A 9,091-nucleotide genomic window follows, 5' to 3' on the forward strand; every position below is an offset into this window, starting at 1 on the left:
GAATATAAGATTACTGAATTTTAGAAAATGAAAACAAAACAATTGAGGAATTATATAAAGTCTTATCTCTACGGCTGTTTCAAGATGACCATGATTTACGTAATAACCACATTCATGTATTATATGCACACGATGTCATACATTTGTTTCCTGCGACAACTCCTGACGAAATTGTTAAAGTTAGGTGTCCCTTCCCAAGATTAAGGTGGCAAATGCGTGTGTATGTATGAGTGTGTTTTTGTGTTTGTCCTGCACTACCGCTTGACAACCAACGTCGATGTGTTTACGTCTCTCTCACTAAGCAGCTCAGCAAAAGACACCGATGGAATAACTACCAGATATTAAAATATGTACTGGTTTTGATTCGCTCGACTAAACTCTTCAATGCGATGCCTCAGCATGGCCGCAGTCCAATGACAAACAAGTAAAGAATAAAAGGTGTGTGCTTGTGAGTATGTATGTATGCCTGTGTGTGAGTGTGTATTATGCGTGAGTGTGTGTATTATGCGTGAGTGTGTGTGTGTAGCTATGTACTTTCTGTATGAGTGAGTTATTTCTTTTGCGCTTCCTTATTTTTTTTTTTTCAGTAATAAATAATTCACGGTTTAATGATAGCAGATAAGTAAAACCGAAATATGTATATAAAATATCACACAACATACACAATAAAACTTCTGAAGGAAATAACGGAAAGGCAATCCGCCTACGCTGTCAATTTCCTATATATATATATATATCGATCTGCTCTGAATTCTTCGATACATTTTGTTTCAGTAATGACCAATATAACTGCATGAAAGAACCCAGTTTGATAGGCAGAAAATAGAGTCTTACTAACTTGACGTCAAAAGGCTTTCCAGGAATTCTTAAGTTCAAAGATTAATATCATTTCGTGATCATATCAGATGCCATGAGTACGATTCTTCATGAGATATGAAAGACGGTTCTAAAAATAAAGAATTTTGGAATTGCTTCTATGAAATGTTAAAGTAGATATTAGCCCTGAAAATCCATTGATTATAAGAGTAATCCAAATAAATAAATGTTTCTTTGTTGTCCGGGGGGGGGGGGCTTTTGTTCTTGGTTTTGACGTTTGTTTGTCTTCTTTTTTTTTGACTTTTTGTGTTTCTCTTTTGTGGGGTTGGGGTTTTCATGATGTCTGGTACTAAAACTGTCTTTGTTCTGAGGTATTCTCTGACATATAATTATATTTCGATCCTTTTGAAAATCGATCTTATGAGGAATTTCGTATCTTTCATTTCGTTGTCATTTTTCACTTCCCCACCCACTGATACACTCATTACAATGGTGGCTGCCATAGTTCTCTTTCTTTATTCATAATTACAGTTATCTCTATTGCTTAATATGTACCCTACGTACACACATTCGTATGCACGTACAGATGTCTGTGTATGTTATCATGTATGGAATATATAAATATAAATAAATATGTATGCCTGTCTATATGCATGCATGTATGTATGCATAGATCTATGTGTATATGTATGCATAGATCTATGTGTATATGTATGCATAGATCTATGTGTATATGTATGCATAGATCAATGTATGCATATCATTGTTCAGTTTTATTTCAAGATTTCTTGCCAATAGAGAAAGAACCGCCGTTGGATCTGCTCAGTTTGGTTCACAGATTAAAAAAAAATTTTTAACTAAACAGTTTGAAACTTCGTATTCTTCTCACGCAGAACTCGGTTTACTTTGAACATTTTTGACAAAATTTGGTATTTAAGAAATTATTTCGTCTTAAGGGTTGTCGTATATGAGTAATTTCAACCAGTCAACGACGTGTATTCAGTTGAAGAAAGCTCGTGCTGTTTATGTGCAGATTTGTATGTTTTGCTTTATTATGTATTCTCGTGTATGTAGTTGTATATCTAGATATGCTCATATATTAAACTAGCAATATAGCCCGGCTTTGCCCAGGATTAAGTTAGGATTATTAAGCTAATCAAGTTCTTTATTTCAAACCAAACTAAGTAACATCGACATCAAATTTGGGCAGAATCGCGACGGGAGCGCATGGGTTGGGAGTTTGATCAGCGGAGGTGATCAGGTTACACATGCCAGCCCTGTCTGTTTGTGAACTTATAACTCGAGTATTGTTCACTCGATCGCGCTGAAATTTTAAACATGGATACATGACAAAGCTGGGCGTTCCGTAGTCTAAAAACATTTTCAAAATAGTTAGTTTCAAGGTGAGAATCGCTATTTTTGTAATCTTTTTGTCCTGCTTGTTCTGCTATTAAAATCAATCAGTTGCTAAGACAACCGGCACACACGCACGCGCACACACACACACACACTCACACACGTTCATTTCATATAGACGTAATGCATTTGTTTCTTTCTTTGTTCTTTTCGCTTATCTTCAATCAACTACCGTAAAAATTTTATACTATTACGTCACATTTTCTAAATGTGTGTGTGTGTACCTTCACTCACTCACTCACTCACTATATCTCTTTCTCTGTCACATACACACGCGCAAGTACGCACGTGCGCGTACAAACACACAAACAGAAACGTCCATTTCACATAGACGTACGTACATCTTTCACTCATTCACTCTCTCTTTTTTTACTCCTTCTCTCTCACACACGCAATCGCACGCACACATGCGCGCGCGCGTTTCTAACTCGCTGTGTTAAGATTCACCATCAATCAATTTTTCTGACTTAGAAGAAACACTTAACAGTTTTAGCATCTCAGGAATATTTAATGCCTTAACCAAAAGTAACAACCCCATACAATCAACAAACATCTCTACAACTTAACACAGTTCACGTTAACTCTCTTCACTTATACAAACCGTCCAATGGACGGGGGGTCGTTTGCTAGTAGTATATATTAGTTATAATATGACTTTTAAGAAAAAGATTGTGAAACGGTCTTCTTACAATTTGCAGACGATATTGTCGGGCTCCTTGTATCATTAATAATATCTGACTGGTAAAAGTTACCACCCCTTGTATCGTCCGACATGTTTGTTTATACTCACGAGTGCCCGTTTTCCTTTTGTTTTATTTTTTAGTATAAAATATTTAGAAATAGATGAATCTTCCTAATTTTTTGCATACTTCGTTTGCTTTGGATATATCTCGCATTTTCCTTTTTTTTTTTTTACAACTAAGCGTCGTTTTCTTGGAGAGGTGCGCTTCTAAAGAGACGCCTTAGTTTCATTCGGAGATTTGAAAGCTTTGCAGAAACGACAATTTGAGTGTAGCACACCAATTTGTACAGAATTATCATTTTTATAAGAATGGGATGGATCATATCTGAAAGCAGCTCTTTCTGTTGTGAAGAACGAATTTGCATGTGGTCTATTTCTTAGAGCTATTTTATCGAACCTCTGTCTAATCTGTCGCGCTAAACGTTGTTCTAATGACTCAGCATTAAGTATTACAGCATGCCTTAGCTTGAGAAAGCCTCGTCTCTCTTCTCTCTTGAGACACTCGCCTTCGATTTTCTCCAATCGTCCTCGCTTTATGCGTGTTTCTGGAGAGATTACGTCTTTTCTTTGGTGGCATATTTTTTTAAATATTGTAAACAATAAATTATGAACATAGAAAAAATATACATTAATTTGTATTTTTGTTAACAGTTGTATGTATATAGTATGTCCGTATTTTTGAATGCGGAATAAATTAACGAAATATAAGCAAATGAACGAAATAACACATATATAGAGCTGATAATTTAACGGTAAATGCTACAATAATTATTACAGAGAGACAAAGAATTTGATATTTTACCTTGCAACCTAGCACTGCTGCGATAATTATTGACTGGTATTGTTTTACTGGAAACAAAAATAAAATTTCGTATTCACACTGGCCAACCCGTGCTTCACACATGTCATTCGTCCACTGAGTATCTAACACAAGCAACACACAGCAAGGAGAGAGAGACAAAAATAAAATAACACGAGTTAATTTTTTTTCTAAAAACATTCAATGACGTTAACTGGAGTGTTGGGGTTCGAGTAGACGTCATTCCACCTTTTTCATTTATCATTACCATTCTTTTCATTCCATCTTATTTTTTCCCCACTTTTGTGTTTTGTCTGACTTTGTGCTGTCCCCTCTGTGTTTAGACCCTGTGTGGCTAATAAAAAAAAAATCAAGTCGTATGCGTAGATGTGTGTGCGTGTGCGTGTGCGTGCGTTAACACTTGCCAGCCCGCATTTCACGCATGTCAGTCGGCAGGTATGCGCATGTATGTGTTTAATAATGTACCGTATATAGTATGTCTGTATTTTTGTATGCAGTGTAAATTAACGAGAAGCACGTGTACAGAGAGACAAAGAATTTGATATTTTACCTCCCAGTCTTGCAACTGCTGCGATAATTATTGACTGGTATTGGAACAGTAAATGTGCATTGTTTTAAAGGAAATGAAAATAACATTTCGTATTGACACTTCACGCATGTTAGTCGTCAGGTACGAATGTGTAGATGTGTGTGTGTGTGTGCGTGTGCGTTTAACAACGTACCATATATAGTAGGTCTGTACTTTTGAATGCAGCGTAAATTAATCCAAAAAAATTATACATGTTGACACATTTTACCATGTAAAATTTGATTTGCTTTGGTTGAGCCGTTCGAGAATACATTGGGAATAGACAGAGATACAAAGAATTTTATATACGTACTAGTGTTATAACCCGATTTCATTCGAGTCTACTCTGGCCACATTTTAAAGATGAGGAATTTTGCCCTAGAGGCCACGCCTTTCAATTAAGCAAACTCAAAGATGTCATGCAAACTCCCCAGCACTTTTAACATAGGTGTGCAAATTTCCAGGTCAATCCGACCACATTTACTAACACTTTTGCATGCACAACTACTTGTGTGACAACATCCGCCCTTTTCACAAATATATAGTAGATAGTTTATTATTTAAATTGTCTTAAATAACACCCGAACGCAATACACAATATCATTACGTCATATACTCATGTATTAATTTTGTATAATACTCGTATGTATTCTTTATAATGGATGTCTTCTTAGCACACCGAATATTGCCTTGAGAGACTCTCTTATATAGGCGCTTGGTGAATAAAAGCACACACATAGATCATAGAAGATGAGAATCGTCTTTCATGGGCACCGGAATTCCCATATCACGTTATTTCATTCTACTGGAAATCATCAGTGGGAGGCGTCCGATCACTGCATGCCAGTAAAATCTCGTTGTTACTATATATAGAATATCAGCATCTTACCAGACGCAGACGTCGCGAATAACAAACAGGGTTATTGGCGGCGGAAGTAGTATTAGTACCAAAAAGTAATCTTTGTATCCAACTTGACATGGATATCTTATTAGAACACCAAATACTGCGTTATTAGCCTTAAAAGATCCACCCATACATGCGCTTGGTGCATAAAAGCACAGACATAGACCATAGTAGACGAGAATCGTCAACTCAGTGTTCGGTGTTCTAAGAGGACAACCATGTTAAGTTGAAAATAAGGATTATCTTTTGGAATTAATACTGCTCTCATCTCTAATAATTAACACGTATGTCATCTTGACCTTAATTCATTATAGATTGTCCTTATGCTTTCTAATGCATGTGAATGTTTATATACACACATGTATGTATGTATGTATGTATGTATGTATAATTATAGATTGCCCTAATGTGTAAGGCGGCGAGCTGGCAGAAACGTTAGCACGCCTAGCGAAATGCTTAGCGGTATTTCATCTGTCTTTACGATCTGGGTTCAAATTCCGCCGAGGTCAACTTTGCCTTTCATCCCTTCAGGGTCGATAAATTAAGTACCAGTTACGTACTGGGGTCGATTTAATCGACTGGTTCTCTCCCCCCAAAAAGGCCGTTCTAAGCTGAAACTTAAAGACAAAACGAGGAAAATTCACCTAATCCATCAGCTACCCTAACAATAGAAACGTTAGCACGCCGGGCGAAATGCTTAGTGGCATTTCGTCTGTCTCTATGTTCTGAGTTCAAATTCCGCCGAGGTCGATTTTGCCTTTCATCCTTTTGGGGTCGATAAATCAAGTACCATTTACGGACTATGATTATAGATTGTCCTTATGTTTTTTTTATGTATGCGTATGTTTACACACGCACACACACATATATGTATGTATGTATGTGTATGTATGATGTATATTTTTTATATATGATTGCATGACAGTTTATATGCTCCTTTGTATGTATTTTTTATATCCGTGTGAATGAGTGTGTATGTGTATGTATTATGTATGTATGTATGTATGTATGTATGTATGAATGCTCTCGTGCATGGATGATTTAATGATACTCTTATGTAATACCCTTATGTCCTGCTCCTACATAATACACAAAGACCGTCGTGTATCGCCTTGATATATTAGCTTGTACAATTCTTTTATATAAATAGTCGTAACGCAATGCATTTATATTATGCTCCAATGACAATGTTCTTTGTACACTGCCCTATTTAATGTTCATATTCACAGCACTTACGTATTCGTTTGATGCGTCATTAGTTTGCATTGTACATGCGTCGTTCATTACGAAACGCTCCAACATTACCTCTTTTATGTAGCGCTCTTATCTCATAAACCATCTTATGTAATCACCTTATCTAGCGATTTTACGCAACGTTCTTGGTAATATTCTTATATAATGATCTTACGTATGTCTTATTGATCACCTTTATTTGATCTCCTTATCTAATCTCTTATCTTAGGCGCTTATCTTATGCCCTTATATAATAATTTTATGTACTGGAAGTGTGCAATGTGCTTACTGTAATACCTGTATGTATATATGCATGCCTGTATGTAGGCATGTATGTAGGCATGTATGTATGCATACATGTATATATGTATATCTATGTGCAGGCATGCATGTATGCATGTATGTATTTATGTATGGTTATCAGAAATTCGATAACCATATACTTGCTCTTGTTAATCAAGTAAATCTAATCTGTTTATAATCTGGTTGGCGGTCCCGAAAAGCTTACTTGGTTAGGTGGCGGAGGAATAACTTCTGGATATCTGGGGGAATTAAAAACAAAAACTGTAAACAACGCATTATTTCATTTTGCTCCAGCCTGGTCAGCTGAAAATACAAACAGCTCTCTCCCTCTCTCTCTCTCCCTCTCTCTCTCCCTCTCTCTCTCTCTCTCTCTCTCTCTCTCTCTCTCTCTCTCTCTCTCTCTCTTTGTCTCTGTTTCTCTCTCTCCCTCCCTCCGTCTGTTACATCCTAGATGTGCCACTGAGTCAAAGAGTGGGAGAGTCAAGAGGATACCCTCTCTATGTCTATTCCTGACTGCACAGGTACCAAAAATAATTAGCGAAAGCATGGTACACATTATCAAGCCTTATACTCGTACGTGGGTGACAGATGGCTCTTATCGAGTAACGCTAATGAGTGACGCTTTAATATGATATTGATATCTAACAATTTTACATTATGGTCTTATTCAATGCAGATGCATAACGATCATATGTGACGGTTCATTAAGCTATTAAAATTCCTCACCAAACAGCTTTTCGTTTGAATCAACTGGATAATTGTGCATGAATGCATGCATGTGATGTATATGATGTATATACGCATGTTTGCACGCCAGAAAATCATTCTTTTGACTCTATTCTGAAGTAGTATACTGATTATTTTTATCTTTACGATGTACTTAACGAATGTATATCGTTGAAAAGTTGGGGCTAATGCAGTTTCGTATCTCTCCTTGAAAAATGCATCTTTTTGAAAAAACGTTTTTCGGATTCCTACGTTTTAGATGTCGGAGATTACGAATATGCAAAAAAAATAAATAAATACTAATCTTGAGAAATTAGGCTTCTCAAAACCAGAAAGGAGAAAGCTAATTCGAAGACTACAGGTCCAAGCCGTCACTGGAACTGTAAAAGTTCGTAAAACTTTCCAGAAGTTTATCATTTAAGTATATATGAGCATGTTTAGATATGCAAATATATGCATGAGAATATATACATAAAACAAAACATACAAACCTGCACATACATGCATACATACATGCATGCATACATACATACATACAAACATATATACATACATACATACATACCCTGTTGTTGATGTTGAAATTCCAATGAAGGAGCCTCGGATCTAGGTTAGAAACCGGTTCTTTCTCTATTGACAAGAAATCTTGAAATAAAACTAAATAATGACATACATACATACATACATACATACATATATACATATATACATACATACATACATCGAACTTCTTTCTGTTTCCGTCTACCAAACCCCACAAGGCTTTATTCGGCCCGGGGTTAAACTAGAAGGTACTTGCACAAGGTGCCACGAAGTAGAACTTATCCCAGAACCCAGGAAACTCAGGATTAACTCAGATTGTCAAAGATCCTGATTATGGATTAAGTAACTTTACTGTGGCAAAAAGCATCTAACATTCACGAGCGAGTAACAGAATCGAACATTTTCTTGCAATCCGGTCTTTCTATATCGTTGCACTTCTGACAGCGCAATTTCGTTGATCCGAAGTCACTGAATAATTTACGAAACTCCTTTCTTTCCGGCTGTGTGTTCTTCTGTAATAATGTCGTTGATATCAAAGTAAAATCGGGAGAGTAGTTTCAGGCAGGCGATATCAGTCTATAAATTAGATTCTGATCTACAATTAGCCAGTAATTCTTCGTCACTGATTAGCTGCGTTCTAGGGTATAATAACTTTGTTTCACCTAATACGAGCTAACTTGTTATATTGATTTTTTTTTCCGACGAGAATATGTTGCTGTAGATTGATAATGATGTCGCTGATCGAAACTACTGAGAACAATTAAGACATTTAAATCTCTTCCCAATGTTCCGTTAAACACAGTCCGAAGAATAACGATATCTATATTTTGGACATGATTTTTTTTTTTTTTTTTTTTGCCTCATTGCTTTTTGGATAACCTCCGTCTCACTTCAAACTTTCCTCTGCAATGAATCGACCGCATCTCTAAAATTGTCTCCTGTACAACGTTTACTCATCTCTCCCAACACTATTTAATTTCGACTGAATTTCTTGTTAGTTTTTCCGGTTGGGGTCTTTTT

The sequence above is a fragment of the Octopus bimaculoides genome, chromosome 1 (assembly GCF_001194135.2).
Source record: "Octopus bimaculoides isolate UCB-OBI-ISO-001 chromosome 1, ASM119413v2, whole genome shotgun sequence".
Taxonomy (NCBI): Eukaryota; Metazoa; Mollusca; class Cephalopoda; order Octopoda; family Octopodidae; genus Octopus; species Octopus bimaculoides.